The sequence below is a fragment of the Euprymna scolopes genome, chromosome 28, assembly GCF_053919585.1.
Source record: "Euprymna scolopes isolate OS-2025 chromosome 28, ASM5391958v1, whole genome shotgun sequence".
Classification (NCBI taxonomy): domain Eukaryota; kingdom Metazoa; phylum Mollusca; class Cephalopoda; order Sepiida; family Sepiolidae; genus Euprymna; species Euprymna scolopes.
The window spans coordinates 104690561-104706154 of NC_136509.1; the positions used below are offsets into that span (position 1 = coordinate 104690561).

Below are 15594 nucleotides of genomic sequence, written 5' to 3' on the forward strand. Positions count from 1 at the left end.
CAGTTCAAATCTGGGACTTTGGGGAGGCATTTTGTCATCTAAACTCCAGGAAACATCAATGGCCAATGCCAATGAGAAATCAGTGACAACGGCTGTTGCGATAACACGCAATCATCTGCACAAGTGGTCAAGGGGTGGAGAACACTGGAAATCTGGGGAGACTTGTTGTCACTTGGTCTCCAGGGGACACCACAGATTACTGCCACTGAGCGATCACTGATAGTGGCATGTGAAACAACTAATATGCTACACATTTTGATGAAAAACATGGGGAAAAAATGGACATAGAAGAACAGAAAACCAAAACTTTAAATATAATTTCTGTATTAAAAGTAATAGTTATTTAAATATCTCAACATATAATCTTGTGGGGGGAAATCCAGCTTCCCAATAAGGTGCACTCTGGATAGGAACAAAAATAATCTCAATCATGAAAGATTTTTCCTCCACCGACTGAGGACAGAAAAGGTAAAGTGTAGCATCAAAACAGATACTACACTGTGATCTTGTTCCGAAGGCCAAAAAATATTTGTTCAATATGTTTCTTTAATTGTTTGTTCCCTAAATTCATAATTCAGTTTTATCAGTATTAAAGTGTATATTTCTATAAAATTACTAAATTTTACATAGATAATATTTATATTTTATATTGAATAAGTTCAGTTTAAGTATTAGTTGAACTGTGTTCCTTTTTCTTTTAAAAAATGTTCTATTGCTCTTTTTCAAATGACTCTCATATAGTACTGACAGTTTGCCAAATCTTACCTACATTGTCTGCAAACATTTTTAAGTTAACAGGCCTTCTTCTTACTCTCGGTGGCCGTGGTCCAGCTGAGGACGTGGTCACACATCATGAAAGCCGACAGCGAACCTGCCCCCCACCCACGGCTTCACAGTTCTATGGTGTTTATCACTGGCTGATTGTAACTATCTTGGCTGCTGTGTGGTCTGCCTTCATTTGGGGTGCCCTGTGTTCTATGGGAGGAGCTGGCTTAACCCATCCTGACTGAATGTCATCAAAACCAGCCAAATTTCATCCCTTTTTGCTTGTTTCATATTCATGCTATAAAAAGTGGAAACGCGTTTCCATTTATCTTACAAAAAGGGAATTTATATGCTTAACCAATCGATTTGCAGATTTAAGGTTTTAAGAAAAATATTTTAAACTGCTTACGTAATTGCAAACGAGCTATAAAAGTACTTTCTTTTTTTTCTTATTTCTCATAATTAAACTTGTCGTAGCATTTCAGAGGAAGCATTTAATTAAAAAAAAAAAATCAACGCAAGCAATACAGTAAAACGGTCTAATTCAAAAATAAAATTCACTAAAATGACGGAAAAACTTTATTACATTGCGAAAACAAATACTTATTTTAATATTAAAAATTGTGTAAAATTTAGCATTTTAATGAATGTTTGTATATATATATATATATATATATATATATATATATATATATATAATGAGAGAGAGAGAGAGAAATTAAATGGGAGGTACATGGCTTCAGATCATCTCTCTCTATCTATCTATCCCTCTTTCTCTTTCTCTCTCTCTCTCTCTCTCTCTCTCTCTCTCTATATATATATATATATATATATATATATATATATATATGAGAGAGAGACACACACAGAGACCATATTCATAATTTCTCATAATTGTCCGATTGGTTTGGCGTTGTGTGTGTGTGTGTGTGTGCACGCGCACGCGCGCACACACACACACACACACACACACAATCGCTTTAAGTATTAAAGATTTGAGATTGTCTCTAGCATTGTGTACAAATACAAATAAAACAAAAATCAGCTAAAAAGCTGATATTCACAACTATCAGTGTATATATGTGTTTGTGTGTATGTATAGATATATAGATAGATATATAAGTGAAATTGTCTGTATGTGTGTACATTACCCTACCAAACTGCTCTGTCAATTTTCAGTCTACAGACTCGAGGTTTGACATAAGAGGTATTGAGATTTGGAAAAATCTTTTAAATTGGTTTTCGGCCAGAAATTTGGCTGTCAAAGTTCAACGATTTGACTTTTGAAAACTCTACCAAACTCCTCCGCCAATTTTGGATCACACTTTTTAATTTGATTTAAGCCCAAAACAATGACTGTTAAGGGGTCAAAATTGGCGTCAAAGTTTTTTAAAAAAAATTGGACCTCTGCTATCTCTACCAAATTACTCAGACAATTTTTGGCCTAAACATTTGAAATTTTACATAAAGTATGTTCAGACAAAGGGCAAGCGTTTTAATTGGTTTGAGGCCGAAAATTTAGCTGCCAAGGGTCAAAGATCAAAAGACTTGACCTTTGTTGTCTCTGGCAAATTTCATTTTTTACCAATGATTCACTATATACCAAGTCCTAAGGCCTCTCTAGGATAAAGGTTAAAACTTCTTTGGAACTAGAACGGCTCTATTCTTAAGATGTACAAATTTAATGAATCGAAATGCATTTAAAGCAAGAGGCATATTTAGCGATTGAAATGCAATTTCAGATTTAAGTGTGACAGACTGAGAAACGTGCAATTTTAGATTTAAGCGTGACAAACTTAATGATGGACGGACAATTTTCTCGTAAAAATGCCCGGATGTATTTAAGCTATGGACAAGCAAAGATTGGACAAAAATTTCACGTCAAAAATGATTGTCTTTTTTCTTTTTTCTTTTTTTTTAAACATTTTTATAAATTTTTTATTTTTCTTCTTGATTGGAATTACAATTTGTTAATTTCTTGCCGAGGGCAAAGAGTAAGCATCAGACCGGTTTGAATTGCCTGCAGAAAATTTCCAAATCTTTAACACTGTTTGTGGGATGAGGCGGAGAGAGGGTATACGAAAACTAATCATTATGTATAAAATAGAGAAAATAGTATCACCATTATCGCCATCAACATCAGCAGCAATCGAATTGTCTTTCCAATTCTGTTATTCACACTTGAATAAACAGTGATGAGAATTACCGTAATTGGTTCTGTAGAGAAGAGGCTAGCAGAATCGGAATGGAGGAAGAATTTTTCTTTTGTTTTACGGAAGATTTTTGGGGTAATAAAAATGGTAAAAATTTAAAATACGAGGTTTTTGCTTGGAATTTCCATCGGTGATTAAAACGGTTTCCATTTTTTTTTTTTTTCATTTTTTTGTTACTATTTTATTCTTAATAAATTTGCGAGCCGATCAAGTTTGTGATTTTGTAAGATTTAACTCAAATCCGCGTTATTCTGTAACGTCATTTTTATTTGAGTAGTGAAACCGAAAGAATACTTTCGACTTAATCGACCTCATCGAAATTCTAGTCAGCCGTTTGGCATCAACTACAGTTTACAGCTTAAAATTTGTTCATTTTATGATTTTTTTTAAACATTTCTGTTGAATAATAAAAACAAAATGCGTCCATGAATAGCCTGAAGCAAATGACGATGAACGGATATTCAAGAAGTATACACTTATTTTTACTATATAACAAGAGTAATTTTCACAGCGTAATATATATATATATATATATATATATATATATATATATATATATATATATATATATATATATATATTTATTGTTTGTAATCTTTTCGTCCTACAAAATCGATATTTGACTCTGGATAATCATTTTTTTTATACTTTTATTCATCTCAAACAAGGAAGATATTACTTGGGCGTAAGGGTCTACTATTTAGAACCATATCTGCAGGAGCACTATGTAGGGAATTGAGCAACAAGATGTCTGGTCACATTATATTTAAACTTCTGCATGCCAGTACAGTCAGAGAAACAGGAGACTGGAAGGGAATTCCAAAGTCTAGCAGTTCGATGAATGGAACTATTAGAGTAAAAGGCTTTTATGACATATAAAGATCTCTAGAGTGAAGGGATGCGATTTTGCTACTTGTCGGATTAGCCAGGGTTATTTACATCGGGAGGTACAAGTGCTAAGTGTTTTTCTTGTTATTTCCTTGCAGCATATTCTTAAGAATAAAACATAATTCGATTTATTTCCTTCTAGAAAATCTTGTTTGTGTTGGAATAGTTTTCAATTTTTTTTTTACATGTGTTTTTTTCACCCCAAACAAGACACAGTGTGACTAAGTCATAAGGAGCTACTATTTGGGGATACTATGCAGGGAGTTGGGAAGCAAGACGTCTGTTCACATTACAATTGAACATCTGCATGTCAGTACAGTCAGAGAAGCAGGAATCCGGAAGGGAATTCCCAAGTCTAGCAGTTCGAAAGAAGAAGCTATTTGAGTAGGAGGCTTTACGTCATCTAGGGATTTCTACAGAATAGGGGTGGGATTTTGCTGCTTTTCAGGTTTGTTGGGGGCATTTAGAACAAGGGGGCCAGTGTTTTGAGTTCATCCGAGCACATTCCATTAAAGTACTTGTAAAATAGGCATAGGAATTTCAGCGATGGGACAGAGGTTGAAGTTTGGCCAACAGTGCGAGACCTATTAGGTTGGCGACTTTTTTAACACTATCTAAGAATGACAAACTAGTGGCAGATGCACCAGCAACGATGCGACAACAATACTCCATGCATGGGCAAAAAGTGGCTTTGTAGAGATACAGGATACTCTCAGGTGTGCATAACCCTCTAGTTTGGTAGAGAGAGCCTACCTTCCCCACATCAGCCTTAGCAAATTACCTCAATGTGTTTGTTCCAATTCATGTTGTTTGTGAATGTTAAGTCTAGGAGCTTGAAGGAATTACTTTCAGGCAGTGTATCATTAGCCATGGCAATTAGTGGTTGAGAAGATTTATTGTAATTGTTAAAGGAAATAAGCTTAGTTTTGGTGGCATTGAACGTTACTATCCAGTTTCGGCCACATTCGACCGCCATCTTAAAAAAAAATTAATGTACTCGCTCATACATAGTTACCTCCCTTTGATTGAAGCAAAAATATTTTGGACACAGGGGTGTCAGTACTTTCTTTACAACAGTTTAGATAAAAGTGAGACATTCGATAAATTAATTAAAAGTAAACAAGATCCACTCCCCCCCCCAAAGTAATGTTATTTCCTTAACATACAAACCTTTACGATTCTGCAAAGTTAATAATTCCCCTTCACATTTTCCTTCCACTATTACTCCTTCTTGACCTGACTTTGGTGGCATTCAGGATGAATTGGGCCAGCTCCTCCCATAGAACACATAGTGTCCCATATGAATATAGAACACGCACGACAGTCTGCAACAGCCAAGATAATTATAGGCAGCCAGTCTGGGGAACAGTGATGAACACTGTAAACCTATAAACCAGAAGTAGGTTCAAAACCAATTTTAATGGTGTGCAACCACGTCTGTAGTTGGCCTCCCAGGCGTCTTTGTCGATGTTGAAGTGGTTCTGGAGCTATTGCTTCATCGATGAACTTTTCTGTGTTGCAGTGTATAGCGTGACTAAACCAACAAAGTTTCCTCTTTAAAAGCACTTGGTTAAAGAGGAAAAATTCTACATTGTGTCAAAATTTGTGTATTAGAGACAAAATTGTGCCAGTGGACCTACAGAATTCGGCAGAGACAGTATAGGTCAAAAGGTATAATTTATTATTGAAAAATATACCCATTTTTAAAAATCTTCCGAGGTGAATAAATTATGTTTTGAAAGAAATTAAACAATAAAAACAATGTGCTTTGATTTAAGAACGTTGACGAAATTTTTCGATCGTTACCAAAATTTATTTTTGGGGGTAATAAGGAATAAAAACAGCAAAGGTACAAAAAGGAGCCGATAGTGAAGTAGACCAAATAAAGTAATTCTAAAAGATTTTTTTTTATTAATATTTTTTTTTTCCTTAATTTTTTATTACATTTTCACCCCAAACAAGGCACATTGCCACTTTGGTGTAGGAGGCTACTATCAGGGGCAGCAACTACTGGGGCACTATGTTGGGATTTGGGCAGCAAGATGTTGGTTCACATTACACTTGAACTTCTGCATGTCAGTACAGTTAGGGAAGCAGGGACCTGGAATGAAATTCCAGAGTCTAGCGGTTCTGGAGAAGAAACTACTGGAGTAGAAAGATCTTTTACATCTCTACTGTGTGGGGATGGGATTTAGCTGCCTGTCGGGTTTGTCGAGGGTGTCTACGTCGTGGGGGCACAAGTGTCTGCAGTTTGTCAGAGCATTCACCATTAAAATACTTGTAGAACAGGCAGAGAGATGCAACATTTCGTCGATGGGACAGAGGCTGAAGCTTAGATGCCAGTTCAGGGCCTATCAAATTGGCGACTATCTTTTGAACCTTGTCTAGGAGCTAAGACTAGCAACAGATGCATCAGCCTAAATGTTACACTAATACTTCATACATGGGCGAATGGTGGCCTTATAGAGGTACAGGATACTTTCAGGTGTCAGTAGTTTTCTAGCACGGTAGAGAGAGCCTACCTTTTTCGCAGCGGCCCTGGCAATGTTTTCAATATAATTGTTCCAACTCATGTTTTCTGTGAACGTTAGGCCAAGGAGTTTGAAAGATGTACTCTCAGACAAGGAGTCACTGGCCATTGCTATTGGTGGCAGAAAAGGTTTCTTGTAATTATTGAAGGAAACCAGTTTAGTCTTGGCAGCATTGAATATGACCATCCATTTATGTCCCCATTCCACTACAGATTGGAGGTCATCCTCTAGTGTTTTTGCCATTTCTTTAGTTATGTGTTCATTTGTTTTCCTGTCATGCCTGTTATAGAGCATATATACCCATCTCAGAGACAGTTTTGTCGGGGAGGTCATTAATAAATATTAGGAACAATAGAGGTCCAAGGATAGACCCCTGAAGTACGCCCACATTTATATCACACTGTTTAGATGTACGACTGTCGAGGACAACCTGGATTTTTCTCTTATCTAAGAAGGATTTAATTATGTTAAATATTCTACCAGTGATACCGTATGATTTAATTTTCCTGAGGAGACCCTCATGCCATACCCTGTCAAAGGCTTTAGATATATCTAGAGCTACCGCTCTGCCCTCCCCCGCTTTGGTAAGTGAATGGTATATACATTCAGAGATTACAGTTAGGATGTCAGCTGTGGAACGGGCTTGTCTAAATCCATATTTTTATCAGTCAGAAGTTTAGTATCTGTAAGATGCCGGACTAGAGCATGGTTAATTATTGTCTCAAATATTTTGGCAAAAAGTGGGAGGAGGCTAATGGGGTGATAATTTGATGGGTCAGTCCTTTCGCCAGAATTCTTGAATACTGGTACCACAGAAGCAGTTTTCCAACAGCCCGGAAAGCATGATTCATTAAGGCATTTGTTGTAGAGTTTGGAGAGAACTGGAGCTACTTCGGCTGAGCACTTTTTTAATACCACAGCTGGGATGAGATCTGGTCCACATGCTTTTGAAGTGTGAAGGTTTTTTATGATAGCGTGTACCTGAGCAGGGGTGATTTTTAAATCATCTAGCGTGGCGTCTGTCCGTAAAGGAAAGTCAGGCAGAGGGTGGTTGGAAGGGTCCAGTGTGGAGTTTCAGGCAAACCGGCTGGCAAGCATGTTAGCCTTCTCGGTTGCTGAGCAAACAACCTCGTAATTGTTGGTTAGTGGGGGAATTGTTGATTGCCCATTATTTACTACACTGTTGTAGATTTTCCAGAAGTCATGATTTCCTAATTTTTGTGCTTTGATGCGTTTTTTAGTGGTTTCAGTAAATTCTCTCTTAGCTGTCGCTATTTCTTTCTTAATGTTACTTCTAGCTTCTATATACTTCTGTTTGTTTGAACTGGACTTATGTCGGTTAAATCTGCGGTATGCATGCTGCCTTTGAGCAATGGCAGTTGTGCAAGTCGAAGTAAACCATTGGGGAGAGTGGGGCTTGCTATAAAATTTCCGCATGGGAACATGTGCTTCAATTGCTGTTTTGAACCATTCAGTAGTCTCATTTGCGCACTGTTCAGCAGGAAGAGAAAAAATATTTCCCCATGGGGCATCTCTGATAAGATCTCTGATCGCTTCCCAGTCAGCCTTTTTATAATATCTCGTTATTTTGAGCACTGGCTCTTCAGTTTTGGGTCTAGAATTTAGGGCGATTTCTACCATTATCACTGCATGGTCAGCGTTCCCGAGTGGGCTGTCAGCATTTGTTATACAATCCTCGGGAACTGTAGTCAGAAACAGATCTAGAAGTGATGCGTGTTGTTCTTGCTGGTCAGGGAAACGGATTGGAAACGTAACCATTTGTGATAGGGAGTGAGATATAGCGAAACTATATATTAAAAAAGGTGATGCTTTCGTTATTAAAGCAAAGCTACTAAAGGGTTAATTGCATTAATCTAAAAGATATAAAAGTTAAATAAATCAATTTCAGCAATATAGAAATATAAAATGGCTATCTACATAAGAAACATTTCTTTCAAAAATTATAATCGTTTTAAACGATAAAAGATTAATAGTTATTCGTACTATCTATATATTAATAGGATAGCGTGTGTGTTATTCATTTTGTGTGTCACGCTTACATCCGAGTGACTGTCGTTTAATTGTTATGGATTTGCATTTCTTGTAATAAATGATTTTACCAAGAATTTTTCATAAGTTTTGGTTTCGGTTTTGATTAAAGCTGATGGCATTTAAGTCATCCATTTTTTTTATATAAATCATTTTATAAAGGATTTTTCACAAGTTTTTTCGATTACAGCTGAAGAAACTTTTTGATTCAAGCTGATGCACCCAAGTGATATGGATATATATTTTTTAATTTTTTAAATCGCAACTTCCTAATATCTAAAAATCGATAAAACATTAACTCTATAATAATATATATAGAATCTGCAATAATCAAAATATCCTATTTAAGCGTACTTTACGACCGGGCTACACCAAACATCCCTGCTAGCTTAAATAAATACTTTTGCAGTTTTAACAAAGGAACTACAATAATATCAGACCGTTATTTATGCTGAACATCTACAGAATGCCAATATCAATATATTACATATGAATGAGTTCCCTGTGGAGTTTCCACAGGCCCTGCTAGTAAATGTTTAAAACTACAAAGAAAAATTGGAAAACCGAGATCTTGCTTCACTTTTCCATCAAAATAAGAAAAACAGTTATATCTGAAATATGGGCTGAAAAAAAACAAACGAGAAATGCTTTTTAAAAGTTGTCTTTCCATTCAACATTCTTCCTCTTCAAATATATTTTTCTTTAAATTGGTCTCTTCTGACTAAATTTTTTTTTTTAATAAAAGCCTCTTCAAAGTTAATAGTTTGTATAATTTGTATTCTTCAGATGTAACCTCTGACCTTTTTCAGGTGCATCTTGTCAAATTCTGTAATCTTGCAAAGACCCATGACGTAGTGGATAAAGTTCTTGGAAAACTTCAGTTATAAAGTCACACTCTTCTAAGTGTTGAAGGTTCAATCCTCAGTGTGGATGACATAAAAAATACAATTGCGAATCAATTAGGACTTCTACCCAGTTATGGTTGACAGAACGAGAGCATGCTACCCCTGTGGATTAAATAAAGGTTTCATTCAAAATTCTGTGCAGATTCATGAAGTTAGACAGAAAGACTTCAGAGTTGATAAGGGTTAATGAGTATAAGGTGGTCAATGAAACAACACCCTAATGATTAGTTGTGGTGGAAATTGGGTAGAATTTGATTATTTAAGAGAACGGCTGAACAAGAACTTGTTTACATTGGACTTGAAAGCTACCATATTGTAGTCAGCTGGAAAGAAACTCCAAGATATAAGGCATGCATTTCTAGGAAAGACACTTTATTCATGGAGTTTTCGTTTAGTTTAAGATGCAGCTAGAGAGTACAGGAAATTATTGGCAATGGTTGTAGCTAGACGAGTATTTGTTGCGAATGTTCTACAGAAGGGGATGATGATGATGGGGAAAGGAGAAATAAAGGCGGATACATTGTGGCAGCAGGTTGATCTCTACCCTTTAACTCTAACACTGCTAAATGGCCAAGAAAATAAAATTTCCAAACAATCTTACACAAAAAATGGTAAAACAAAATCAAACATCGATTTGATTTTGTAAAACAAAAAAAGAAATTTTTAACCACAAATTTTCAAGAAACAGACCGCCTTTACTTTATAAGATAATACAAAAAACATTTGTGAAGAAAATATTTGGTACTCTGATAATACTAAAAAGGTCAGCTGGTATATATATATATATATATATATGTGTGTGTGTGTATGTGTGTGTGTATATATATGTATGTGTGTATGTATGTGTGTGTATATATATGTGTGTATATATATGTGCATATATATATGTGTGTATATATATGTGCATATATATATGTGTGTATATATATGTGCATATATATATATGTGTGTGTGTATATATACATATATGTATGTGTATATATATTATTTTATACTCAATGCTATAAAAACCATATAATGATCTATTTGCAGCGTGATATGCGTTCTTGTAACGTAATCTTAACATTCTTTTCTTGATTAGTTCATAAAAAAGATAGAAATTTGAACAATTTGAGCATAATAGACACATAGCCACATTTTTAAGAACTCTTAAAAAAATCTAATCTCATTCTGAAGCCAGAGGTTGTTGGAATTTTATTTAACAAAAAAAAAAAAATGACAATGTTTGAAAAATAATTATCTTTAATTCGGGATTAGGGTGGGGGCTTACAGATAAAGGAAAATAAAAATAAAAGGAAGAAAAGAAAACAATAACAAAAAAAAAACAAAAAAAAAAACCAGAACGAGAGACTCGCGATTTATGAATTTTCATTTTGCAAAGGCGCAACCAATGAAAACCCAGCAGGTTTGAAGTAGAGACAATGAAAACTTGACAAAGAGAAAGAAGCAACAACAACAACAATGTTATGAATGATAAAGACAAAAGTGATAACAATCAATTCGACTTGTATTGTTTTTTGTTTGTTTATTATTAAGGATCACACATGAAGAAGGAAAAAACACAAGGGAACATATTTTAAATATGGCGGCATCGTTTAACTAAAGGCCACACACACACACACACACACACACACACACACACACACACACACACACACACACACGTGTGTGTGTGTGTGGCCTTATGCATGTGATTGTATCGTTATTTCCTATATGTAAGTTCACTGAAGCTCTGGTGTTTATCAAAAAGTGCTCAATAATAAACAGAACATAATTATAGTGTACAAACATCATTGGCTACATACGGGCATACATGTTTCTGCAGTAACTCCTTTAGAGAAGCAGATTGAAAATATCAGAATCGGTAATTGTATCAGATTCGAGAAAATCGTTGAAATCGTCCCATCACTAATAGATATAGAAAAAAAATCTCACATCTGAATAAATTGCAGACTCACTGACATTGATTGGTATTACAGAAAATGACTATGGAGTGTCTGAAAGGTTGGAAACATATGAAGATATAAAGTGAGAGAGAGAGGGGGGGGGGTAGAAATAAAATCAAATAAAATGGGAAAAAAACGTAAGAGCACACAGCTCGAGAAATTTGATCTTTTTTTACTAAAAATAAAAGACAACAAAAATGGAATTCCGCTTTTTCTGAATTATAAAATCTTTTGAAATGGAAACGAAGAAAATATTTTTATTAGTTACCGTATATACTTGTGCACAAGTCGATCTTTTTCCATTTTGTATTTCTGTTTTTCTTTTTTTATTTTCTTATTATTTTTACTTTTTATTTCTCTTTTTGGTGAGAAGATTCGGAGTGAGTAAAAAGAAGAAAAAAAGGAAAAACAGAAAAAAGTGAAAAAAGATTGACTTATGCGCAAGTATATACGGTGAATAAAAACTATTTTTTCACAGGAAAAAATAAACGAATGTAATTTCCTTGGTTATTGGATTTAATTATTTTTTTAATGAATAACATGTCAGACTTAGAATATCCTCACATTAATAAGGAATACATTATAGACTATGTGGTAGTTGAATTGCAAAGTGATTTCTATGAACGTTAAAAAGCAAATTGCTCTAATTGCTACCCTTTATTTCTCAGCTTTGTAGGAATTCACTTTATTCCTTGCCCCCAAAAGCAAGTTTTTACAAATCCCTAGATGTAAGAAAGCCTTCTACTCCAATAGTTTCTTCCACAGAACTGATCAACTTTGAAACTCCCTTCTGGGACTCTGCTTTCCAAACTGTACCGAGATGCAGAAGTTCAAGTGTAATGTGAACAGACATCTTTCTTCTCATCTCCCTTCATAATATCCCTGCAACATGTCCCTGATGGTAGCCTCCTACTTCAAAGTGGCACTGTGTTTTGTCTGAGGTGAAAATTGAATAATAATAAAAAAAAACAATGAAAATCATTCACAAACCCAAAAGTAACACATACATGTGAAAGTGTTAAGCCAGTGCTAACTTAGAAAATCCTATAAGATCTGGTCAACAAAATTAGTTTTCTCCAGATTTCACTCGCCATATACCTGCATGGAAGACGATTCAGTCACTACAACCATATATTTTTTAATTTCTTACTTGTATATAAAAAAAAAATTTGGAAAATGAACTTTATTTCGCAGCTGCCTTAGGTTTACTTTATAATTCTAACAAGTGTTGAGCCTGCGTCTGGACCATGCAGTAGCTTCCAGTGGGGCCTCTCGATGCCATATTAGTGGGTAATTGTCACGGCTTTACCTGTTCATGCGCTACAAAAAAAAATTTTTCACTTCTTTTTCTCTTACTTTCCATCTCTGCTCTGCTCTAAGCAAGTCTGTCTACCTATTTCACAAATCCCAAATCTCAATCATGAAAGGTCTCCAGAAAAAATACTCGATTAAACCCAGACCTTCAACTTCCAATGTAGATCCCGATTACCATCTTTCCTTCTGCAACATCAGGGGTCTAGGTTCCAACCTTCCAGAGGTTCAAACTCTTTTACAGGAGATTAAACCAGACCTATTATTCCTAAGCAAAACTGGCATTGGACTGACTACTTCCCTCGATGAGTTCGTAATTAAAGGATGCCCTAACTTAACCTCTAAATTCGACCTCCAAGATTGCCATGGGCATGGAGTATGTGCCTACATTAAAGATGGCTTTCCATGTGGCCGGGACATCTTCAGTGAAAATACAAATTTACCCTATATGTGCTTCCGCGTTGCACTACCCCACACTACTGCATTCATATTTGCACTCTATCGTCCCCATAACAGTGGAGTTACTATATTTAAAAGCATATCTTAGAAAATTGACCACGTCCTGTCTGCGTATCCTTCAGCAAACATTCACATCTGTGGAGACTTTAATGTTCACAATGTGGAATGCTTAACCCACTCAAACAAAATCGACAATGAGGGGAGGTTCTATCACGATTTCTCCATTGCCTATGACCTCACTCAGATTGTCCACGAACCTACCCGCATGCCCGATACTGACGACCAGTACGCAAGTCTCCTAGCCCTTTTTCTCACTTGCTCTGAGCTATGTTCATCTTCTGTTCTGTCTCCACTGGGATCTTCCGTCCACTCTGTTGTATCAGTTAAGATAAAAACGAAACGTAATAGGTCCCCAGACGTACCTCTCCATCGTATAGTATATCGATATTCTATGGCTGACAGGGAGAGCTTCCATACATTTATATCAGATCTACCTCTGCGTTCCATGTTTAAAAAGGATTTGTCCTCTATATTATCAGACCAGACAGAATGGTTAATTGTTGTCATAGAACGATTCATACCCTCAAAAAAGTTTCAGCAAAAACCTTATAGCCAGCCGTGGTTCTCTCCAGAATGTGCTGCTGCCATTGCGCACAGAAATCACTTTTTCTCACTGCTTCCAACGTAATAGATGTACTGAGATTAAAGCTGCTTTCAGGACAGCCAGCAACTACTGTAAAAAAGTGATAAAGAACGCAAGAGAGTTGTATGCTCAGTCCGTCAAGTCCAAAGTAGCTGGGTTATTTAAGCGTTGTCTTAAGGAGAAATGCTTCCCACCCCATGGAAAATTTCATTAGCATGCCCTGTATTTAAGAATTCAGGTGATCGTTCATATCCCTCTCAGTACAAGCCAATAAGTCTTCTGTGCGTTATGAGTAAATTACTAGAATCTGTGTTAAATAGAGGAGTAGTCAACCATCTCAGCAAAAATAACTTCCTTAGTGACATGCAATATGGTTTCCATTCTGCTAGATCTATAGCAGATGTGCTTACAGTTTTATCTCACAGGATTAGCAAATCTCTCGATGGAGGCTTCCTCTCCAGGGCAATTGCTCTTGACATATCAAAGGCCTTTAATAAGGTATGGCACAAGGGTCTACTTCACAAGATCGCTAGCTATGGTATAGCTGGAAATGTCTTCTCAATCATTAAATCATTTCTCTCTTCTTTAGGTTCATAAGAGTAGTGGTTGATGGGCAGAAATCAGAAGCTTTCGGTATTAACGCTGGGGTCCCTCAGGGGTCCATCCTGGGCCCAACTCTCTTCCTAATCTACATCAATGATCTTCCAAATCACATCATTGCATCATTCATAGACATTTATGCTGATGGCACCACCATCTATGGCAGCACATCAAATACCGTAAACGACCGAGGTCTCTCTGATTTTCTCTCCTCTGATCTTGAGTGCGTGGTACAATGAGGAAAGAGGTGGCTGGTTACTTTTAATGCATCTAAAACTAAGCTTCTATCTTTACATCATCAACGCTCTGATGCCAATTTGGCATCAATTGAAATGAATGGCTCTCGTCTTGGGAAGGCTTCATGTTTTGATAAGCTTCTGGGCCTGACCTTTACTCCCGATCTGAAATGGAAAACGTATATTAAATCCGTTGCCAAGGCCACTTTGAAAATGGTAGCATCCTTTTACCGCTCCAGTAGATATCTCATGGTTCTGGATATGACCTTAAACTATATCCAGTGGTGAGGCCCTAGCTTGTGGGCTTTGGGGAGTGTGGAGCCACCCTTTAACTGCCATTGCTCCCAGCTCCACTCTGACCCGGAGTTGTAGTACCTGTTAGGGTCCCAACTATGGGTTAAATAGAAACCGACTTAAAAACAACAAATATATTCTATTAAAAAATTTTCTTCAAAATCTTTGGATTCGGCATTAAATAACCTGAAAATGGTTGATATGCCGTAAAGCAAAAACAACCAACCAACCAAGTAGATATCTCACTGCTGATGCAATTCTCTACTTATATAAAAGCCAGGTATGGCCAATGATGGAGTACTGTTGCCGCATCTGGGCTGGAGCTACTAGAAGCTGCTTATCCTGCCTTGGCAGTTTTTAAAACAGACTTCGTAGCTTAGTGCGGGATGCCCTTTTCTCTTCCCCGCAAAAGAGACGTTGTGAGCCTGTCTCTGCTTTATCGTTATTTTCATAAGAAGTGCTCGTCTGAGCTTCAATCTATGTCCCCTCCCCTCGACAAACTTTCACGAAAAACACTTGTCTAGCCAGAACCACCACCAATAGTTTCCCACACTCTTTATCTGTGCCTGGACCTAAATGTAGATTCCATGAGCAGAGTTTCTTTCTTAAAACTGCAAGCCTGTGGAACTCTCTTCATTTGGCCTGCTTCTCAGGTGACTACAATCTGATCGTCTTCAAGTCCAATGTAAACAAGTTCTTGATGAACCGTACCCCTATATAATCCAACTTATAAAAATCCCAATACCTATATTAA

General features: G+C 36.4%; 1 protein-coding gene across 2 annotated transcripts in view; it reads right to left on the reverse strand.

The window, feature by feature from the left end:
* Positions 1-15594, reverse strand: part of LOC145249765 (centrosomal protein of 112 kDa-like) — a 777157-nt gene that overhangs the window by 174826 nt on the left and 586737 nt on the right. The window lies entirely within an intron of this gene.